The sequence below is a fragment of the Diabrotica virgifera genome, chromosome 10 (genome assembly GCF_917563875.1).
Source record: "Diabrotica virgifera virgifera chromosome 10, PGI_DIABVI_V3a".
Lineage (NCBI taxonomy): Eukaryota > Metazoa > Arthropoda > Insecta > Coleoptera > Chrysomelidae > Diabrotica > Diabrotica virgifera.
The window spans coordinates 15,949,442-15,974,209 of record NC_065452.1 but is presented as its reverse complement, the minus strand read 5'-3'; the positions used below and the strand labels follow the sequence as shown (position 1 = coordinate 15,974,209).

General features: G+C 36.4%; 1 protein-coding gene across 4 annotated transcripts in view; it reads right to left on the bottom strand.

Moving 5' to 3' along the window:
* The window catches only part of LOC114333243 (plexin-A4), a 933,823-nt gene that overhangs the window by 503,539 nt on the left and 405,516 nt on the right, over nucleotides 1-24,768 (bottom strand). Inside the window, exon 1 of one of the 4 annotated variants that reach the window (XM_050663389.1) lies at nucleotides 2,068-2,184. The exons of the other annotated variants lie outside the window; for them this stretch is intronic. The gene's annotated coding sequence lies outside the window, so the exon portion shown is untranslated. Of the gene's footprint in view, nucleotides 1-2,067; nucleotides 2,185-24,768 lie in introns of those variants that run through there. 4 annotated transcript variants of the gene reach the window in all.

The window sequence follows — 24,768 nt, the reverse complement described above, 5'->3', positions numbered from 1 at the left end:
TTATGTGAAAAATTATTGATATTGCTAAAATTATTATATTATAAATTAGTATTGCAGTTAATTGTTGTAAAGTACAGGTGACAACAAAAGACTAAAAAAAGCCGAGTTGAAAAGACATGATAAGTAAAAGAACAAGCAAAATAATATGAACTGTAGATCGGTCAATTCTCACATTATTCTCTTAGGTATACTGAAAAATGTCAATGTCATGTTCTTAATTTGGATAAAGTTGTATTACTGATTAACATTGACACTCACTCCACTCCATATTCATAATAAATCTCATATCTAAACTCAAACACTCCAGCTTTTTTGGCTGCAAAATCTTTAATCAAATCGTTAAAGTCTAAGGCTTAAAAAAGCTCAGCATTTGAAACAAAACTAGCCAAACTAGACAATTTAGAAATCTTCATCAAATATACTTTCAACAAAGCCTTTGAACTGTACCTACACATTTTTCTCCAAAGTCACCGTCTATGTCGATTCGATACTTTTTAGCCAAAATACAAGCTTTTCCCCTGATTTCTTCATTGGAAATTGACGATAAGTTGTTTAAAAATCCAAATTCTTCATTAAGGCTGAAATAAACTTCGGACCTTTTATTCAATTCTGAATAAAGCCTGTCAATTACAACATTGAATGTATTAATCTTTAAGTCTTCTTTGCCATTAAAGTGGGGTTCAGTGGAATCATCTTCTTTGTCTTCGCCAGGGAGAGCTTGTATTTTCGGTCGTCTTTGTATTTCAAGAATATAGGTTTCATTTTTAGACAACTCTTTTCCTCTATTTCATAGGAATCAAAGTTGTCTTTCAGACTCAACACTTTCCTTAAGGGATTTGTATATGTTGCAAGTCACATTCAAGTCTGTAGCAGTCTTTTGCAATGTTTTGCTACTCTTGTCAAAGCGTTGTAAAATATCGTACCACATGTTTAGTAGAATAGCATCTAATTTGATAAATGTTTTACTGATTCCATTAGCTTCAGCTCGGCTCACATTTGTTTCTCCTGTATCGGCTGATATTTTTTTAATTGCATCGTAGTAGCTCCAGTAGTACTAAAATAGCTTTTATCTACTCTATGTCATATTATGTATAAGTTTTTATTTTATGAAAACTGTCATTATAGATAGTAGTGCGTGAAGGGTTTAAAGTGTGCGTGAAGTAACAATGTATTTTAAATGGGATTTACTTTTTCGCAAACTTTCAATCGGTTTTTTGGCACACTTTCATATAATCAAATATCCTTAACTTTTGCGTTGTCATGGTGATGACAATATGAGCAATGACTTACAACAAATTTTTTGACAGTTTTGTGATTTGAAAGTAGTTAGGATTTTTAAAAGTCAAAGTTCTAAAAATTGTAGTATAGAAATGAATTCCAGTGACGAAGAGTTACAGTTTTTTTATTTGTTTATCGTAGATAAAATATTGTATGAAACTGTGCGTGCAGTACTTTTTGCGAACTTACGCGATGTATAGCACTCGCTCCGTTGTAGCTCGTGCTCTAAAAATCGCGTGCGTTCGCAAAAAGCATGCTTCACGAACTGTTTCATAAATAACTATTACAGCATGCCATTTGGCAGCCCATCTGGTAACGTGTACTCTTTTTGGAAGGAGTTTCTTTTCGTTATTGCTTTTTTTGACAATGTTTTCCCACATGGTCCATCTTGAAGTAGATGCACTCATGAAAACGTAAAATTCTTGAATAAACGTTAATTTTTTATTTATTAATAAATTTTAATAATAATAACTGTATATAAGTATTAATAGGTGGTAATATTTATTTTTGATATGAACGTTGGTTAGTTTAATTAGATTGTACCTATTGTTTATATTACACAATACAAAAGTAATGTACTCGATTTACAGTAGAGGTAATTATTAATTAATTTTGGAAAATAAAAATTAAATTTAAAAAAAAAAAGTTTTTTTACAAACAGCTGCGGCCCCCTTTTGCTTGCGGCCCTAGGCCGCGGCCTAGTGGTAAATCCGGCACTGATAAACCTCAGTTATTGTAGTTGACACTCACACTCAGCTACATGAATCAAATAATTTTAACTCTACTTACTTTACATACAAAAAATCACAACAAACTGGACACAAATAAAAAAATACTTCTTCAAATACACATTTAGTTTCCACTGCAAGCAATTAAGCAATGACTGAATGACTGAATAATTCAAGTTATCAGCAAGAGTAATTTCTTATGTACAACGTAACAACATTTTGATAACAAAAATTGAAACCGACATTGTTGATTTGTTAGCGTTGCCAAATCGCTGCAAACGAAGGACGAAGAAATTAATAAAATATGTAAGACGATTTTGAACATCTGTTCAGTCACGGATATTTTTCTAGTTTTATGCATAAATCATTACTAAAAATACTCAAGTACAACCACAAGGACTATGGACTTCTTTTAATTTCTTGTTAAAAATGTGAGTAAGAGTGACGAAAATAAATTTGGCGTGGCGTGTAATGAACTGTTAATCGCTGATTTACATAAGCATGAATCACAATGTTTCAATATTAGCTATGGAAATGATTTTTCTTGTAAGACAACTTCTCTTTTTGGTCGTAACTATTAAAATGTCAACTTGACGAGAATATTAATCCTGCTTGTAGTGTTGTGGGTTGAATTATTCATAGATTTAGAAACATACCAAAGAATCCAGTAAATAAAACACTGGAAACTTTTGGTTTATCAATTTTTACACTAGTTTTACGACAGCTGTTTCGCACCTTTAGCAAGTGATGCTTTGCTTCCAGTTAAAATATCTACATTTTAGGTTATTGTTTTTGATTGACACTAGCACAGTTAGTTTGGAAAGGCTCTTGTGTTGCTATGTCTACAATTTGAGTTATTGAATAAAAATTATTAATCATCATCATCATTGGCTTTACAACCCATGGTGGGTCATGGTCTGTTCCATAATCAGCTTCCATTCCTTCCTCTCCTTTGCCTTGGTTTTCTAGTCTAAGAGCTAGTGAACCCTCCGAGTAACGGTCGTCCTGTAAGGCTAGAAATTTGTATAGTGATAATTCATAGCACACCAAGGCTAAAAACCATGACCTGGCAGGCATCAGCCCTGCACGTGTATCTACCAGGTGAATCTAGAAGTGCATAGTTTAGCGGAAAATAGACTTTCTCCTGCAAAATTTAAATTTAAGTATGTGTTTGAGTAAGTCGTTTAGAAGAAATGTGTACAATGACAGGCGATTCTGAACAGCATAAGACCTTGCCAGGCGAGGGGAAAGATTAGGGGTTTTCCCTAAAATTAATTTTTATTGCATCGAACAAAGTTTTTTTAGGGTTTTTGAATCATTCCAAACAGAAAAGGTCTTTAGTAACTTTTCTCTTAGGTTAATAGTTTTTGACATAAAAGCGACTAAAAATTTACAAAATCGCGAAATCTGCCATTTTTAACCCTGAATCGGACATTTATCTGAAAATTTCAATGTTGCCAAGGTAGGTAGATATTCTTTAAACATCAATTGATGAAATCTCGAAGAGTTTTTTAAAATACAATATCGAAAACCCCTTTGTTTTTTAATTGCTAATCAAGCGGGTGTGACACTTTAGTGTAGTGAGGAGGTTTGAGTTTGCATAAATTCATTTCTCGAGAATGGGCAAATTTGAAGAGAAATTCTCGGACAGGTCGATTTTTATTTTTAAATTAGGACTTTTTGGCGTATATATAATACTAGTGACGTCATCCATCTGGGCGTGATGACGTAATCGATGATTTTTTTAAATGAGAGTAGGGGTTGTGTGATAGCTCATTTGAAAGGCTATTTAATTCTCTATTTAGCGATATAAACATAACATAATTATTTATACAGGGTGTACCAAAAAATTTTTTCTTCTTTTTGTGTAAATTAATTTAATAAAAAAATTTTTTTGCACACCCTGTATAAATAAGTATGTTAATGTTTATATTACTGAATAGAGAATTAAACAGCCTTTCAAATGAGCTATCACACAACCCCTACTCTCATTTAAAAAAAATCATCGATTACGTCATCACGCTCAGATGGATGACGTCACTAGTATTATATATATGCCAAAAAGTCCTAATTTAAAAATAAAAATCGACCTGTCTGAGAATTTCTCTTCAAATTTGCCCATTCTCGAGATAATGAATTTATGCAAACACAAACGTCCTCACTTATACTACAGTGTCGCGCCCACTTGATTAGCAATTAAAAAACAAAGGGGTTTTCGATATTGTATTGCAAAAAACTCTTCGGGATTTCATCAATCGATGTTTAAATAATATCTACCTACCTTGGTAACATTGAAATTTTCAGTTAAATGTCCGATTCAGGGTTAAAAATGGCCGATTTCGCGATTTTGTAAATTTTTAATCGCTTATATCGCTGGTACCTATGATTAATGTGATTCCTAATACATTTCCAGTGAAAATAATAACTCTTTGATAAGTATTGGCGATTACAATTTTTTTTATAAACGTGTCCGCGAAGATTATAACTCCCAAAATATTTATAATGAAAAGATTTAGTTCATAATAGATGCCGACGAAAACAATTATTTCCCTTTCTGTTTCTGCCCACGAAAACAATTATTTCTGAGAACTTTTTACTAATTATAATTTTCGTGGACCCACAAACAGAAATGATGTTTTTTGCCGATACTGCTCAAAAAATAAATTTTTTCGCTAACACTTTATTAGTGATTATAATTTTCACAATCATATAATCGAAAATAATCATTTTTCGCGGCCTTCATTGAAAGTTCTACTCTTAACGGCATTTTTCGGAGTTATACTTTCCGTAGGCGGCGGGGATATTTCAAAAACTATTAACCTAAGTCACTAAAGACCTTTTCTGTTTGGAATGATTCAAAAACCCTAAAAAAACTTTGTTCGGTGCAAAAAAAAATAATTTTAGGAAAAACCCCTAATATTTCCCCTCGCCTGACAAGGTCTTATGCTGTTCAGAATCGCCTGTCATTATACACATTACTTCTAAACGACTTACTCAAACACATACTTAATTAAACTTAATTACTCAAACACAGTTAAACACACATTTAAACTTTACAGGAAAGTTTATTTTTTCCCTAAACTATGCACTTTTCGACTCACCTGGTAGATACGCGGCAGGGCTGATGCGTATCTTCTTCTGGAAGACGTCATCTTCTGGAGTTTCGAGTGCTTTCGGTATTAAATTGATGCAAACGGATTACTTACAGGTTTTTGGGGTCGCTAAATACGAATATGCCATCAGAATTGAATTCAGGAGTACCTGGTGCCCAGGATCGCTACTAAGGCGCGTAATCTTCTGGAGTTTCGAGTGTTTCGGCCTTAAATTGATGTTAACGGATTACACACGGGTTTTTGGGTCGGTAAACACGAATATGATATCAGAACTGAACTTCGGACTACCTGGTGCCCAGGGTCGCTACTAGGGCACGTCATCTTCTGGGGTTTCGAGGGTTTTCGGCATTTAATTGATGCAAATGGATTACTGGAGGCTTTTTGAGGTCACCAGAATATGCCATCAGAACCGACCCCTTGTGCACCTGGAGCACAAGGTCACTGCAAGGGACGTCCTCTTCTGGAATTTTGAGGGATTTTGGCATTAAATTGATAAAAATGGATTACTCGGGGGTTTTGTGGTGTTAGACACGAATATGCCATCAGAACAGACCACCGGATCACCTGGTGCCCAAGGTCACTGCAAGGGACGTCATCTTCTGGAGTTTCGAGGGATTTCGGTATTAAATTGATGCAAACGGATTACTAACGGGTTTTTGAGGTCCCTAAATACGAATATGCCACCATTATTGAACTTGGAAATACCTGGTGCCCATGGTCGCTACTAGGGCACGTCATCTTCTGGGGTTTCGAGGGCTGGAGTTTCGAAAGTTTTAGGTACTCAATTGATGCAAACAGATTACTCACGGGTTTTTGGGGTTGCTAAACACAAATACGCCATCAGAAGAGACACCGAAGCATCTGGGCGTAAGGTACGTTATCCTCTGGAGTTTCGAGGGTTTTCGGCATTAAATAGATTCAAACGGATTACTCATGGGTTTTTGGGGTTGCTGAAGACAAATACGCCGTCAGAACAAACACCGGAGCACCTGGTGCCTAAGGTATATCATCAGAAAAAATTTTGGTACTAAATTGATGTAAACGAATTGCTCATGGGTTTTACGGAATACGAACACTACTATGTTGATCTATTTAATTTTTTTACATGAGTTTTATTATGCTTTGACATTATTAGTGATTACCGTAATCACTATATACTCCAGAATTCCTCATGTAAGCCATATTCGTGTTCAACAACCCCAAAACCAAAAAGTAATCCATTTTTCATCAATTTAGTACTGAAAACTCTCAAAACTCCAAGAGATACCGTGATTTAGGCACCAGGTGCTTCGGTGTCTGTTCTGATGGCGTTTTCGTGTTCAGGTACCTGAGAAACCCAAAGTAATCCGTTTTCATCAATTTAGTACCGAAAACACTCGAACCTCCAGAAGATGACCTGCCTTAAGCTCCAGATGCTGCGTGGGTTGGGTCTGATGGCATATTCATATTCAGCAACCCCAAAAACTCAAGAGTAATCCGTTTGCACTAATTTAGTACCGAAAACTATCGAAATTACAGAAGATAACGTGACTTGGGCACCAGGTGCTCCGGTGTCTGTTGTGATGGCGTATTTATGTTCAGAAACCCCAAAAACCCATAAGTAATCCATTTGCATCAATTAAGTACCGAAAACCCTCGAAACTCCAGAAGATGACGTGCCCTAGGTACCAGATGCTCTGGTATCTGTTCTGATGACGCAATCGTGTTCAACAACGCCAAAATCCGATTAGTAAGTAATCCGTTTGCATCAATTCAATCCGAAAATCCTCGGAACTACAGAAGATGACCTGCATTAGGCACCAGGTGCTCCGAGGGTGAAATCTGATGGCGTATTCGCGTTCAGCAAACCCAAAAACCTATGAGTAATCCGTTAGCATCAATTTAGTACCGAAGACTCTCGAAGCTCCAGAAGATGACGCCCCTAGCAATTACCTTGGGCACCAGGTTCTCTGGGATTCGGTTCTGATGGCATATTCGTATTTAGCGACCTCAAGAACCCCTCAGTAATCCATTTGCATCAATTTAATGCCGAAATTTTTCGAAACTCCAGAAGATGACCTCCCTTGCAGTGACCCTGGGCACCAGGTGCTCGGTGGGTCTGTTCTAATGGCATATTCGTGTTTAGCGACCTCAAAAACTCCCCGAGTAATCCATTTGGATCCATTTTATGCCGAAAACGCTCGGAACTCCAGAAGATGACGTGCCCTAGTAGCGATCCTGGTCACTAGATACACCAGAGTTCAATTCTGATATCATATTCGTGTTTAGCAACCCCAAAAACACGTAAGTAATCCGTTTGCATCAATTTAATACCGAAAGCCATCGAAACTCCAGAAGATGATGTCCCTTGCAGTGAACTTGGGCACCAGGTGATCGAGAGGTCTGTTCTAATGGCATATTCGTGTTTAACGACTCAAAAATCCCCGAGTAATCCATTTTTATCAATTAAATGCCGAAATCTCTCAAACTCCAGAAGAGGACGCCCCTTGCAGTGAGCTTGGGCTCCAGGTGCACAGGGAGTCGGTGTTGATGGCATATTCGTGTTTAGCGACCTCAAAAACCCGTAAGTAATCCGTTTGCATCAATTTGATACCGAAAGCCCTCGAAACTACAGAAGATGACGTCCCTTACAGTGGCCTTGGGCACCAGGCGATCCTAAGGTCTATCCTGACGGAATCTTCGTGTTTAACAACCTCAAAAACCCCCCGAGTAGTCCAGTTCTCCGTTCCGTAGTTCCTCCGAGTAATTCAGTGCCGAAATTAGTCGAAAGTCCAGAAGACGACGTCTCTTGCCGTGACCTTGAGTACCAGGTGATCCGGGGATCAGTTCTGATGGCGTAATCGTATTCAGTGACCCCAAAAACCCCCCAAATAATAAATTTTGTTCCTTAGTATACTGATTTTGACTTTATTTTTATATTTATGCAATTTTGGATGCATTTTATGCAATTTACAGTGCAATTATGCATTTCCACCCATTTTTGAACAGTAGACTTTTTTCCTGACGTCATCCTGAACATAATGCAAAAAACTGCAAGTCTCTAGGTGCTATATTTAAAAAATTATTTATTCGGGTGTTTTTGTGCTAAATGCCCTGGTCTAATAATACGTCGGTTAATTTCTGCAGTTACTGTATCACTTTGGTTGATTTGTGTACATAGATATACGAACTCTCTTACTCCTTGGAAAGTTTTTGTTCCAACCGTTAGATCTTCAGGTTCTGCTACTTGAATATTATTTGTGACCTTCATATACGCTAGTATTCGTACACTTCTATTAATAATGGTCCCTCTTGTTGTTATTCCAGATTCTCTAATAGCTTTCTCTAGGGCAATGTTGAATAGAACGTACGATAGGCTATCTCCCTGTCGAAGTACTGGTTGTGTCTGGAAAGTTCTTGATATTCCATTCTGCACTCTAACCTTACACTCGACTGTTGAGAGAGTTGCTTTCACCAACATCAGTAAGTGTATTGGGATATTAAATTCAACCATGGCTTTATATAATGCGTTTCTGTCAACACTGTCATAAGCAGATCTAAAATCCACAAACAAATGGTGAGTATCAATTCCATACTCATATGTTTTTTCCAAAGCTTGTCTTAGAAGAAATATTTGATGGATAGTAGACTTTTCTTTGCGAAACCCACACTGGCATTTGCCTATTATGCTTTCACAATATTCCGACAGTCGATCGTAAAGAACGTAGGACAATAATTTGTAGGTCGCGTTTAACAGGGTAATGCCTCTGTAGTTATCACAAACTATTTGGTCTCCTTTCTTGTTAATAGGTACAATAATTATACCTACGTTCCAGTTCCAGTCTTCTGGAAGTTTCACCTGTTTCCAAATCACTTCTACTAACCTACTTATACTACAGGTCAGATTTTTTCGCCATGTTTTAAAAGTTCAGAAGGTATGCCACCTGATCCAGAAGCTTTGTTTTCTTTCAATTTTTGAAAGAGTTTCCATGTCAATCAATTTCTCTTTCGTCGTCCATGTCTTCGAGCTGTATTTTTGCTTCTTGCAACCTCATCTCACTTCTTATATTTATACCCTCGTTCGAGATTGGTTCCGTTTATTAGAAGTTTCCCGTTATTTCAGAGTTTTCGATACTCCCATAAATTTTGTCTGCTTGGCGTTCATTGTTAGAACGTATATTTTACTCATCGTTTGTTACTTGGCCCAAAATACTCGAGCATTCGTTGCTCGAGCCACTCTGCATCTGAAAATACTTAAATAAGGGATAACTTTAATAGAGAGATTTTAGACCCTCTACTTTTTGACGTACGTTAATCGAAACGATCACGGAAGGCTTTTATGACCTGGAAACCAGTTTTATGTAATAGAAACCTGTCGATGAATATTCGAAAAAAGGTGCTGAAATGTTATGTGTGGTCTATCATATTGTATGGTTGTGAGACATGGACGTTAAAAACCACAATGCTAAACAAAATAGAAGCATTCGAATTGTGGTGCTATCGACGAATCCTAAAGATATCGTGGGTTTCGCACACTTCCAATGAAGGTGTTCTTCAAATGATGAATTCGGAACGTCTGCTCATAAGCATCATAAAGAGGAGAAAAACAGAATACTTCGGCCATATAATTAGAGGACCTAAATACCATCTGCTTCGCCTTATAATACAAGGAAAAGTGGAGGGAAAGAGATGGATTGGTCGAAAGAAACTTTCATGGCTGCGTAATATTAGACAATGGTGTGGCTGCACAGTAGAAGAATTATTTTGCGCAGCAGCCGATAGAGAGAGATTTCAGGAAATTGTAAACATGATGACGGCCAACGTCTGAATACAGACACGGCACCTAAAGAAGAAGAAACGTAAAACGTTATAATTGTCATGCGCACTGAGTGATAAATAAGGGATAACGTGTTTGCTTAAAATAGTTTTTGAAACCCTTCTGAAAATACGCACACAGATTAACGGTAATTGACATTTGGCAACAGTAACCTATAAAACGGCAGTTGTGTGCTACAACTTATTTTATTGAATTATTTGCCATAATGGAAGAAAATGTATTAAGACGTTCACCAAAGACAATTTACTACTTTAGGAACACAAAACATCCATCCTAAGTTTATCAAGACAATTCAATCCAGTGTCAGATTTCTCAAGAAATGGTGTAATTTAGAATTATTCTACCAGGGCCATGCCAAGCAGATTATATTCAAGTATATAATATGTTTATTAGCTGATAGTTTTTAAGAAAAACAAATTTTGATTACAATTTTATACATCGTTACTATATTTTTTATTCTAGTTGTCTTTGGTTCAGCTCATATGACTTTTTTTTCGTTTTTTATTATTTAGATATATGACATTTGGCAATCTTACAAATACGTAATCCCTTAATAACGTGAACCTTATTTCTATCTAAATAAGGGGATACCTTATCAGCTAATAAAGTAATACGTTGTTTTTCAGTTAATGCGCATGAGCAGAATAGCGTATAACGTTTAACGTTGCTGAAATAAGGGGCTTAAAAACTCTCTAATGTAATAAAAACATTTTGGTAAAATTGTGGGTTGTGGATTACGCCACTTTGCATCTCATAGCGTCAGCTTTTTTTTAGCGTATGGCTTAAGTACATCACAGGATATATTTAGATTTATGCGTTATACAATGCATCACAAACAGATGTCCAGTTTTTTTATATATTCGCTTGACCCTTCGGTTGCCATTACAAAGTCTATAGGGTCGCCTGTGTATGCTCTGCGTGGGCAGTCCTGAACAATGTTACTGATCGTCTGTCTTGCAGCGCCGCAGTCACAAGAAGGCGAGGGAAGTTTACCCCATCTGTAAGGGAGTCGGCGCATCTTCCACAGTTTGTTCGAATTCGATTAAGGGCTGCCCAAATCTTACGGGGACGTTCAAATTCGCTAGGTTTTCCTATGATGTCCAGTAGACTATGGTAATGTGGATCTGTCTTACTTTCCCAATCTTCTCTCCATCGGGTATTTAAGTCAAAGTTGGATTGCTGCAGCACTTGAGCAGATTGTAGAGGGGGTAACGTGGATCGGAGACGGTTTCCAAGAATATCGGGGATTTCGTTGTGGACTAGAAGCTAGCGACTGTCCATTATTTTGTTATATTCTTTAACCAATGCATGTTCGCGGCGTAGGTTGGGTGGTGCTATATTACTAAGGGTAGGTAGCCACATTGTAGGGGTGGGCTTAATTGTGCCTGTTATCATACGCATAGCACGGTTTAGTTGGGTTTCGACCAGGTGGGTGTGCCTGCTATTTAGCCACACTGGTGGTGCACAGTATTCTGCCGCCGGATATATCAGGCCAAGAGCAGAGGATCTTAAAGTTGATGCTGTGGAGCTACATGTAGTGCCGCAGAGTTTCTGTATTATATTGTTGCGTGTTTTCAATTTTGCTGCTGTTTTCGTCAGGTGTTCTCTGAATGTGAGCCTTCTGTCTAGAGTAACCCCAAGGTATTTCGGGTATTTATTGTGTTTCAACAGCTTGTTATTAAAATACACTCCCAATTCTCTGTTTGCCAGCTTGTTGTTGAGATGAAAAGCTGATACTTCAGTTTTTGTAGTATTTGGTTGTAGTCTCCATTTCTTAAGGTATTCGCTGAGGATGGATAAGTCATTCATGAGAGTGATTTCTGTAGTTTCTAAAGATTGGTGGCTTGTTGCAAGGGTCCAGTCGTCAGCACATCCAAACTTTCGAGATTCGGTTTCAGGCATGTCAGTAATATAGAGGCTGAAAAGTAAAGGGGCAAGGACAGAACCCTGTGGAAGGCCATTGTTAAGTTTCATCTGTCTACTCGTCTCCTTTCCCATTATAACCTGGAAGGCTCTGTTTGTCAGCATGTTGTCAATGAGGTTAATTATCTTTCTGCAGGGGATAATACGGGCCCGTTTATATATTAATCCCTGTCTCCAAACAGTATCATATGCTGCTGTTAGATCTATAAATACTGTTGCTGTCTTTTGTTTCTTTTGAAAACTAACTTCTATAAAAGTTGTTAATGACAGCACTTGGTCCGTACAGCTTCGATGAGGGCGGAAGCCAGCTTGTTCAATGGGGACATTTTCTAGTATCCTGTGACTAATTCTGTTAAAGAGAAGCTTTTCTAATAGTTTATATACCATGCTGAGTAGAGCTATGGGGCGGTAGTTTTCTGGCTTATCGTTTGATTTGCCCGGTTTCGGAATTGCAATTATCTTTGTTCGCTTAAGTGAGAAAGGAATGTTACCTGACTGAAGTATATCACTAAAGACCATTGCAAGCCACTGTTTCGTGTATGCACCACTGTGTATCAAGAACTCAGGATGGATACCATCAAACCCAGGTGCTTTACCTGATTTCATTTCTTTCAGCGCATGTGTGATTTCAGAAATAAGTATTCTTGCTGAATTTCGGAGTTCGTTCTGTTCATTTGTTTTAATGCCCATAAGCCTCTTTTCACGTTGGTAGTATGTGTTCGATCTCGTGGAGCTCTGGACAGAGATACTATATGGGAGGCAACCTTGTTAGGAGACATTTTAGATTCTCTGGAGTCCAGCTGGTTAACTCCTCCAATTTTCCGCAACAGGGACCATGCCTGCCGGCTTGATTTTTTGAAGTTAAAGTTTTCGACAGTCTTTATCCATTTTTTGGCGTCTAGCTGTATCGATGTTGCGTAAAAGCTCGTCGGCTATTTCTCGGTCACTACTTTCGAGAATCTTCGCGTATAAGTCTTCACATGTTTCAGTCCATCCGGGCACATATTCTTTGCGATACCCCCTAGGGATGGTTTCTTTGGCAGCGCTTATTACTGCACCCACAAACCTCTCGTAATGTTTGCGGTCTAGTTGTTCAGAGAACTTCTCCCAGTTTGCTTTTTCAAGATTCCACCTGGGTCGAGGGCATGATCTAATTATTGGAATTGATATTCCGATGGTGATAAGCACAGGACGATGTTGAGTATGTGGGAAGTCTGCAAGGACACTTCTCGCAGTTGTTAGTGGTTTGTCATTGGTATCTTTTGAGACAAAACATAGGTCTGGGTTATATTCTTTTTTCCATGCAGCTGATTTAAATGTTCCTCTGTCTTTGGCATCAAAAACTAGATATGTGTTTTGCTCTTCGGACCATTCTACTAGTGCCTCCCCATTTTCATCATTCGTGGTGTACTTCCACATTTCGTGGTGGCTGTTGAAGTCGCCGATGTATATAGTAGGATGTGGATGAGTCTTTAGCACTTCTGGGTTCCATGTAGTGGCTGGAGGTTTGTATTATGTTAACTATGGTAATCTCTCCAATTTTGGTGACCACTTCATGTATTTATTTTCATTGGAAGCAGAAAGCAGGAAACCATTTTCTATATTGCAGCGAATGTAGGTTGCGACGCCGTAATGCTTATCATAAGTGGCTCCCAGTAAATCGTAGCCAAGTATCTTTCCCCTTAAATCAAGCTGGACTTTGTCTTTAGTATGGGTCTCTTGTATGGCAACACGGTCAATGTTGTTATCGTGTAGGATTTTTTGCAACACTTGGCACTTTGCCTTGCTTATACCCTCGATGTTAAGGTGACAGATTCGAATATACGGTCCGAGATCTCTAGTCAGTTGGTTCTGAGAAGAACCTTTATTTGTTCCCATCGTATGTTTACGTATAGATAAGATTCGATAGAAACTCGACTATTCGACAAAAACTCGTGCGTCTATGGAATGTGGTGCAAAAGTATCAGTGTCTGAAAGCGTTCATTTGTTTCTTCTGCATCTGGCATACACACTTAGCGTACGGCTCCACGGGCGAGAAATTGACGTTAGCAGTAGCCGTAAAACGAACTTAAGGTTCCACGGAACGGAATAGGAATAGCCGAACTGAACCGACTACGCACAAGTCCTGTAGTCGGTACAGTTCGGCTATTGCTATTCCGTTCCCCGGAACCTTAAGTTTGTTTTACGGCTACTGCTAGCGTCAATTTCTCGCTTGTGGAGCCGTACGCTTAGTCGCCGGCGACAGAAAGGACCGAGATACTGAATTCGCCATGCGTCATGCGTCCCGTGTGAAAAGCTCCATTTGAGTCTATGTAAAAGCTGCGTGTCTCGGACACGCGTATCTGGGATACAGTATGCTAGTATCCTTGTCTGAAAAGGGTCTAACATCGTCCTGTAGTTTCCAGTAAGCTTGTATTTGCAGTTTACTTAAACCGCCATCGATGAGAAGTCTCCTCTCGTTATGTAAAGCTCGGTACAAGGGTAGACTGGTATACTGTGTCATATAATAATTGCCTTATACCTTGCCATAAAAGGTGGATGGTTTGTTCCTTTTCAATTTGAGGTTCTGACGATTTCTTCCTGATGAGTGAAAAACTACGAAATGCGTAGTTTTTCAAGTACGAAATACCTGCTTCCGAAAAAAAAAACATTAATTACATATTACCAAATTAGTAAATTCAAGCTGTCAACGTGCAAAGTGATAAGTTTACGTGACATCTAAATTTCAAGCCGCTATTTTTTTTGGGGGTTATGATGGGTGTTTGAAATATTTCTCTGGCTTAAATATTGTATATTTATATGGTGTTATTGGACTAGTTCTCTACCTACTCTACAAAACATCATCACAGCCACATATGCAGATGGCACAGCAATCATTGCAGCTCACTCAAACCTGTACATCGCCTCGCAACTGCTCCAGACAAATCTCGATAGAAGAAAGATCTGGTTACAAACATGGCGAATTAAAGTAAACGAAAGCAAGTCAGTACATATAACGTTCACTAATCAAAAGGTACGTGCCCAACCGTCTCATTAAATAATCAAGTACTACAACAAAGGGATGATGTAAAATAACTGGGTATGCACTTGGACCGCAGATTAACGTGGAAGAAATACATATTCACGAAAAGAAAACAGTTGGGTCTGAAACTCAATAAAATGTACTGGCTGATAGGAAAAGGTCACAACTGAGTTTGTACAATAAAATTTTAGTATACAAGGCAGTGATTAAGCCAATATGGAGCTATGGTATCCAACTGAGGGGATCTGCGTCGAGATCCAATATCCTGGAGAGATTCCAAGCGAAGACCTTCCGCAATATCACCGCAATATCACAAATGCACCGTGGTACATGCCCAATAGGGTGGTGCGAAAAAAAGTCAAGTTGATAATCCAGTATCGCTATAGTGCGGAAAAGTTGCGATTGGTAATTACAAGAAAAACAAAACAAAAATTATTCAAATTGGAATTTATCTTCCGATCCCGCAACGGGCCTAAAGATGATGAAAAAATGAAATTTTACCTTTTTTTTCGTAAATTTTTATTTATTCTCCATGTACATTTTATTCATCGCTATAGTAAAATTTATTTGCAGTTTGCATGGTTGAGTAATAAAAACAATAGTTTTACGCACTTAACGAATATCTTCCGATCCCGCAAGGTCAATCAAAATCTATAAAAATTTGAAATTGTTGATGATTTTGATAAATTAAAAAACATTTAGTTATCTCATTTTTCTGTTACATTGTGAAGCTCTTCGCTTGTTTATATAATAGTATAATAATACTTAAACGACCCAGAACTCACAACAAGAAGGTGGTTGCACTTTTTACTCCACCCACACCCTTCTCTCCATACAACCAATGAGTGTATGGTTTTTACATTATTTACATAGTACATTTCTTTTTCATTTGTTTGTATCCAGCTTTTAAACGTCAACTTTGAATTTTGATTTGGTGCCTTGATGAATCCATCTCTTGATTGGGTCCCACATACATAAGACGATACTTCCGTGACCAACTCTACGTACCGCTAGACAGCTTGCGTATGACAGGGATAGTTTTGTACATTTCAGTCTCGCGTGTTGCCTGATATAATGTAGGAACTTATATCTTCATTTGAAACGCTTTGAAGAACTGATGGAGAAGATAGTTTTGCAACATTCCAATCTAATATTTCAGTGTAGTCCTGTGCTTCAAAATTTAAAGTAGGAGGGATGAAATTTCTAATACGTTTGCCCTTGGCTTTAGTCTATCCGGCTTTTAACACTCTCCTTAGCCCTAGCTCTCTAATGTGTGTCCTTTCTCCCTACTACTTGAAATTTTGAAGCACGGGACTAAACTGAAATAATAGACTGGAATATAATGTTGCAAAGCTATTGCAGACTGTTGCAAAACTATCTTCTCCCCCACTTCTTTGAAGTGTCAAATGAAGATATAAGTTCTTGCATTACATCGGGCGACATACCAGACTAGAATGTACAAAACTATCCCTGATATAAGCAAGCTGATGAGAGGTGCCTAAAAGTTGGTCACGGAAGCATTGTCTAATGCAGGGGAGGCCAACCCGTCGATCGCGACCCCTAGGTCAGTCGATCGATGGCAAGAAAAAATTATCTACCTACCTATCTATTCCCGTCCTAAATATTACAAAAATTCCTAGTCAGTAGATCCCAGAGAATTAGAAAGGCAGACAGTAGATCTCGAGTCCGATTAAGTTGGTCACCCCTGGTCTAATGTATGTGGGCCCCAATCCAGAGATGGACTCATAAGGGCAACACTTAAATCAAGGGCCATGCTGCCAGATTCTACCACCAAATCACAATACAAAGTTGACGTTTAAAGCAGGATACAAGCATGAAAAAAAATTTACTATGTAAATAATGTAAAAATCACACTCATTGGTTGATTGGAGAGAAGGGTATGTGTGGATCTAGAAGTGCAACCACCTCCTCGTTGTGAGTTATGGGCTGTTTAAGTATTGTCATACAATATATAAACAAGCGAAAAACTTCACAATGTAGGAGAAAAATGAGATGACTAAATGTTTTTTAATTCATCAAAATCATCGAAAATTTCAAATATTTATAGATTTTGATTGACCTTGCGGGATCGGAAGATATTCGTTAGATGCGTAAAACTGTTGTTTTTATTACTTAACCATGCAAACTGTAAATAAATTTTACTATAGCGATAAATAATACATACATGGAGGATAAATAAAAATTTCCGAAGAAAAGGTAAAATTTCATTTTTTTTCATAATCTTTAGGCCCGTTGCGGGATCGGAAGATAAAGTCCGATTTTAATCATTTTTGTTTTGTTTTTCTTGTAATTATAATTCATTTTCTTGTAATTGTAATTTATAAACATGATCAGTATATTAGGGGCCAGATTTTCTAATTTGGGGGTATTTGGGGTCAGTGGACACGAATATGCAATCAGAACCGACCTCTGAAGCACCTGGGTGCCCAGGGTTACTGCTAAGGTACGTCCTCTAGAGTTTCGAGGGTTTGTTTTTGGCACTCAGTTTGTTTGAATGGAGTACTAGCGAACTAATTCTACTATTCAAAAAAGAGATAACAAGCAGCCAGAAAACTACAGAGGTATCAACTAGTTAAATACTACCCTAAAACTTACAACTAAATTTTTACAATACTTAATAAATCAGAGGCTAAGTTTAACAGATGAACAACAGGGTTTTCTTACTGGAAGATCGTGTTATACGAAATACTGAGAAATGCGATTCTCGATATCATTACCAGTACTCAAATACAAAAGTAACAAAAGTAATCAAACTAACGAATACTGTAAATGATTACTTTATACAAAAGTAACGATTTGTAACGAATACTCGAAAGTAACTATAATCAACATCACTACTGAACCGCCAGTGATCGCACGTAGCTTTCCCGCAGCTTGAAAACACGCAAATGTGGATCGAGCCTTAGATTCCGAATCCGGAAATCGTCAAACAATTTTTTATGAATATAAGAAATTACATATATTGACCTGAAATCTTTATCCAAATTTACTACTTGATAAACATGATAGGTTACCATAACTTCTTATTTTATAAAAAAAAATTAAATATTTGCGGAGTGGAAATCGAAACGTCAAAAAACAAATATGTAATTTTCATTCCAATAAATTGAGGTTGAACGGTTGGTTGGTTGAGCCATATATATACAATATTTAACCTAAACATACCACAAGAAAGCAGTTCCTTGGCTTTAGGCTCGATGCACATTTGCGTCTTTTAAAGCTGCGTTCACGCTGCGTGCGATCGCTGGTGGTTCAGTAGTGCGTGAGTTGAATGTATTCACTGCACACTCGAGCTGAACCGCGGCGTGCACGCCGCTTGCAAGCCGCGTGAACCGAGAGCACGCTAGTTTCTGCTACGAGGCGTACAAATTCTTGATAAATCGATATTTTCCGTTTTTCTCCCCTCGAAGGGCGTTTTAGGTAGAGCTTCACGATATTCGATGAAAATATCGATATTGTATTGATATCGTATCGAAAATCAATACGATACCGATGCAATACATACTTTAGCAATATTATTAATGTCGATACGATACTCATTATGGAAAATCAATACAATACTCTTGTATTGTCGATACGCTTGCCTCTATATTATTGAGGATATCGATATCGATAAAAAAAATAAAACGCCACGTGAGTGCTGCATAAGGCCTATTATACATTTTTAATAAAATAATTATTAAAATATTATAAGAATTATAAGACGCTCCTTTAGTGCGAGAGAGAAGGACAATGAACCCAATAAGTCAATAAATTTCGATATTTTATTTTTAAAAACATCAGATCATATCGATGATTTTGAAAAGGAAATTGAAAACTACTTGCAATCTCCAAGACCTGGACCAGACACAAATATTTTATTACGGTGGAAACCAAATAGTAGTGTTTTCCGTTTTATCTCGGATAAACTAGGTATATTTTGTGTGTCCAAGCGACGTCCGTACCAGTCGAGCGGGTTTTTTCTGAAGCAACGCTGGTACTAACGAATAAAAGATGCTATTTAAAAGATACAAGTATCAAAGAACTCATTTGTGTGAACATATGGATGTAGAGCTCTCTAAACTCTAAAGGATAATATTTGTGAGGTTACAATGTATCCTATTATATGTTTTAAGAGACTTTTTTAATAAAAATAAATGAATAACGAATCAATTTTTTTTATTAATTTAATCCTTTTTACGTCGATATCTTATCAAGTATTGTGTCGATATCGTATTGAAATCAATATCAATACGATATTTTTATAAGAAAGTATTGCCGATATCGATACACGATAGTCAATGGCATAACCAATACAATACTCAATACTTAAAAAGTAATGATATTGTATTATATCGTGAAACTCTAGTTATAGGGGTAAGCCGGGGTAGGAGTTCCAAACTTCTTTGAATTTTTTTTGGGGTCCCAAAATTGAAATTCTCAGCAAAATTCAACGTGTCCGTATACACAAGGCGAAAACGGCGGGTTCTTTGGAGAAAATATTCCCATGAGATTTTTTTGCATAATCACATTCGTGATACATTCCAGAATATGATTCAAGAAGTCGCCCACGCGAAAAGTGGTCCAAATTTTTTTAACAATTTTTTTTAATCAAATTGCAAAAATCAATATTTTTGACCGGAACAATTTTTTTTAGGTTTTTTGGAACATTCTGGATAAAAAAGGTCTCTTATAATGTTTCTCTAAAGTTAATCGTTTTCGAGGTAAAAGCATTTTAAAATTGAAAAAAAAAAACGAAAAATGGCGATTTTCAAGGCTTAATAACTCGGTTAGAAGTTATTACTAAGAAAGTCAGAAAATAACTAAATCAAAGTTTAAAGCCCCCTCCCCCCTACAAGATCCTGAAGAAATTTTTGTCATTATTTGATTACTAAGCTGTTATTTTTAAGTAAAAATATTGAGCGCCATGCACGTATTAGGCGGCTGTCCATGATGACTGCGAAAGAGATGCCATTCAGGCAGTCCAATGGCGCATCTCACTTGCACTCACATTTACAGCCGCGTCAATACGATCTTACCGCTCAATATTAATAATTAAAAATAAGAGCTTAGTAATACATTAATGACACAAATTTCTTCAGGATCATGAAGGGGGCTTTAAATTTGACTTAGTCACTTTCTGACTTCCAAAATAATCATTTTTAACCGAGTTATTAAGTCTTAAAAATGGCCATTTTCGCGTTTTTCAAATTTTAAATTGCTTATAACTCGAACATGATCAGCTTTGAAAAATTATGAGACCTTTTCTGTCCGGAATGGTCCGAAAAATCTAAAAAAAATTTCTCCGGGCCAAAAATATTGATTTTTGCAATTAGATAAAAAAAAATTGTTAAAAAAAATTGGACCACTTTTCGCGTGGGCGACTTCTTGAACCTTATTCTGGGGTGTCTCACGAATGTGATTTATGCAAAAAAATCTCATGGGAATATTTTTTCCAACGAACCCGCCGTTTTCGCATTGTCTAGTAGTTATGGTTTTTAAAGGTTGAGTTGCATTTTTGTCGCTGACTACTGGACTATATTATAATAAGAAAACTAGAAATACAGTTTGAGCTTTTTCAACAATCGTTGTCTGCATTCTTTTATATAAATAGAAGAGCAAAACATAACGGAAAATCGTTGTTGCATTGATTTCATAAAGATTGGTAAAGGTTCTTATCTTTAATGTCGTCCCTCATTGTAAGCAGCCTGGCGATGTGTACAATATTGCAGGGGCGATTGCAACCCTCAGCCCTTCTGTTCACACCCAATAGAACACGACATCAAGGAAGCACTCTTATTGCTACCTACCTGATGACATAATTTTATGATTTCCTGATATTGTTCGCAATATTGCTTGATATAATATAATAAAGGTATACAGGGTGTTTCATTAATAATTGTCCATATAGTAACTGGAGAAACCTTGCACAAAATACGAAAATTTAACCTAAAACACTTAAATAAAATGTGGTTCCTTACTGAGTTACAGGGTGTTCTACCTAAAAATTAAACTATTTTTGCTCAGCATTTTAAAAATATTCGACGTATTCTTTTCATACTTGGCAGGAAGTATAGGTACTGTACAAACTACTAAATTATGTTAAACAAACGTTTCTGTCTATTACCAGAGGCGTACGAAGGGGGAAAATGAATGGTTGACCCTTTCCAAATTCTACGCCACTGGCGGAATTGCTATTTTAGTTCAATTTTTGGATTCTCCAATACTTTCTATGAAAATAATATACTCTTCATTCGTAACGATAAAGTCATTAGTTTTCGAGATCTTTGAAGTTAAAAATGAAACGACACGGTTATTTTGATTAATGGATTGTGTCGCTTCATTTTTAATTTCAAATATCTCGAAAACTAATAATTTTATCGTTACGAATGAAGAGTATATTATTTACATAAAAAGTATTGAAAAATCAAAAAATTACACTAAAATAGCAATTTCGTCAGTGGCGTAGAATTTGGGAAGGGTCAACCAGCCACTATCCCCTGTCGTACGAATCTGATAGTAGCTAGAAACGTGTATTTATCTTAATTTAGTAGGGTGTACACTACCTACATTTTCTGCCAAGTATGATAAGGATACGCCAAATAGTTTTAAAGTACTGGGTACAAATAATTTTAAATTTTAATCATATATGAATCATATATCATAAATTAATCAAAATAACTGTGCCGTTTCATATTTAAGTTCAAATATCTCGAAAACTAATGACTTTATCGTTACCAATGAGGAGTATATTATTTACGTAGAAAGTATTGGAGAATCTAAAAATGGCATCAAAATAGTAATTCCACCAGTGGCGTAGAATTTGAGAAGGGTCAACCATTCACTACCCCCTGTCGTACGCCTCTGGTAGTAGCTAGAAACGTTTGTTTATCATAATTTAGTAGGGTGTATATTAGTCGCACTTTCTGCCAAGTATAAAAAGGATACGTCGAATAGTTTTAAAATGTTGAGCAAAAATAGTTTTTAAATTTTTAGATAAAACACCCTGTAACTCAGTAAGGAACCATATTTTATTTAAGTGTTTTAGGTTAAATCTTCGTATTTTGTGCTAAGGTTTCTCCAGTTACTATATGGACAATTATTAATGAAACACCCTGTATATGATATTGATTTTTATATACAAAAAATCGTCTAAACATTTTTTTCTTCCTGTTTGCTTGTATCATTATGAAGTTGTTTTTTGTTAGTGGCATATATTTATGTTATATTATATGTTATTTAGTAATCTCAAATCAGTTCTAATTAGTGATTTAATGAACATCGCATTATGTTGCTAGAAATTTACTCAAATAAAACAATTAACTGTTCAACAGTTATTAATTTCCGTATGCCTTATAAGCCTAGTATATATTTCACATAATTTCGTTACCATCAATCGAATCACTTCAAACAGAAACCAAATAATCTAGATCTAGAATTTGAAACAGTAAACAAAGAAACTAATGCAACAGTTCCTGAATTCAACTTAACATTAAATTGTTAAACAAGTTTGCTAGTGTAGAACTTATAAGGATTAGATATAATTAATGCACTTTTAGTTCTTCGTAATTGTTTGCTATTATTTAGCAAAATTGGATCAGAAATTATATTCGAACCAAACCGTAACCACTATAAATAGGAAAGTTATGTCAATATGACTATTTTATCTCAAATAATTTTAATGTCTAAATTAAGCTTATTATTATTAGTACGTTTTGAGTTCTCTAAAGTTTGTTAACGATGTATGAACTCCATTTCGTGGGCTTAAGGTTTTAATCCGTTAATTCCCTGTTTTAAAAGTTTACAAAATGCAAATAAGCAACTGGAAGCTTTGTTACCGGTATTCCTTTGTACATACAAAATATGTGTTTCTAAGGCTACGGCTCCACGGGCGAGAAATTGACGCTAGCAGTAGCCGTAAAACGAACTTAAGGTTCCGCGGAACGGAATAGGAATAGCCGAACTGAACCGACTACAGGACTTGTGCGTAATTAATTATACAATGTTTACATATATACCTAACAAAAATTTTTCGACAAACTTCGAGTAAGCTTATATATATGTTCAAAAGTGGACAACATAGGAAGTATAGGAAGTACATATACAGGGTGTTTGGTAAAGAATGGGCCATAGCTTAACATTAGATTTCTGAACTTAAAATGTTGAACTTTTATTTTATTTATTCTTGAATATTTCCTCACAGGCATGGGATAATAACACGAAATTTGGTAAGCGGGGGTTTTTTGGGATGAGAAATCTAAAATCGCCACCAAAAATGATGTATTACTATTACCCAGAGGGCGCCACATACGTCTTTCAGCGCTTATTTAATACGTTCAATTTTTTTATCCCCCTCTTTGCAGACTTTTTGAATCAAATTTTTTTTCTCCTGCTATTTTTACTTAATAAAGTTACACTGCATTCATCTCGCTAAACTTAACTGTTTTCTAGATAAACGCTCTTTAAATCTGCGATACAACATACATTTTTGCATAATATCATTGTAGTTAGACCCGAAAAATAAACTTGAAACCATAATAATTTTGCCAGTTCTCATATTTATGTCATTGAATGGCAAATTCAATTTGAAGAAATTTGAAATACATTTTTGTAAATTTTTATGGTTAAGTTATTTTTCGGGTGTAACTACAATCATATTATGCAAAAAATAATGTTGTCTTGCAGATTTAAAATGCGTTTATCTCGAAAACGGTCGAGTTTAGCGAGATGAATGTAGTATACCTATTTTTAAGTAAAAATATTAAGAGAATAAAAGATTTGATTCAAAAAGTATGTAGAGTGGGTAATAAAAAAAACTGAACCTATTAAATGAGCGCTGAAAGCCCATACGTGGCACCCTCTGGGTAAGAAATCATTTTTGGTGGAGAATTTAGATTTCTCGTCCCAAAAAACCCCAGCTTACCAAATTTCGTGTTAGTATCCCATGCCTGTTAGGAAATATTCAAGAATAACTAAAAGTTTAACTGTGACACCCTGTATTTCGATTATTATCAACTTGCGTACTAAGGTAAGTTAGCTTAAATCGACCTATTTTAACCTCAGGAGTCTAAGGTTAAGCTATGGCCTATTCTTTACCAAACACCCTATATGTACATGACAGGATTTTACTTACTTAGTTAGTCCTATTAAGCCTTTTTACCTTTAGGTGTAAGGCCGGCGGAGTTGAGTTTGGCATTGTAGTCTTCATGCTTTCCGATCTTGTGTTGGCTTTCTTGCACTTTCCAAAGTCAATCCTTTCTTCTTGACTTCTTTCCTGATTTCGTCTACCCACATAACTCTTGTCCTGCTCTTTTGTTTTACCCCTGCACTCTCGTTTCGAACACTCGTTTTGTTAGTCTCTCGTTCAACATTCTACACACGTGTCCGAACCATCTAAGTTGTCCTTCTACTATTTTTTCATTGATTGGTACTAGTTTTAGTTTTTGTCTGAGTGTTTCGTACTTTGTCCGTCCTCTTTATGTTTGCTATTTTCCTCAGGAACCTCATTTCCTAGCATTGACCATCTCTCCGTCAATGTCCATGTCTCGCTGCTATACATGATGGTTAGTCTAACTACTGATCTAACGACTGCCGTTTTTACCTTTTCGGTATCTGTTTTTCCCCAAAAATGTTGTTTTCATAGTCTTAAAATAAGCTTCCTGTTCGTCCCATTCTCTCATGTTTTTCCATGTCTTGTTTACCATTTGATTCAATTATTACTCCTAGGTATTTAAAATATTCCACTTGCTCTAGTTGTTTCTCGTAATGTAACATGTAAGATGTAACAACACACACTCCATTGTGAAAATTATTATTTAAAAAAATCATCATTTCTAACTTTAACAAACTGTACACCATAGTCTTTAAATATGACAGGTTAATTTTTCA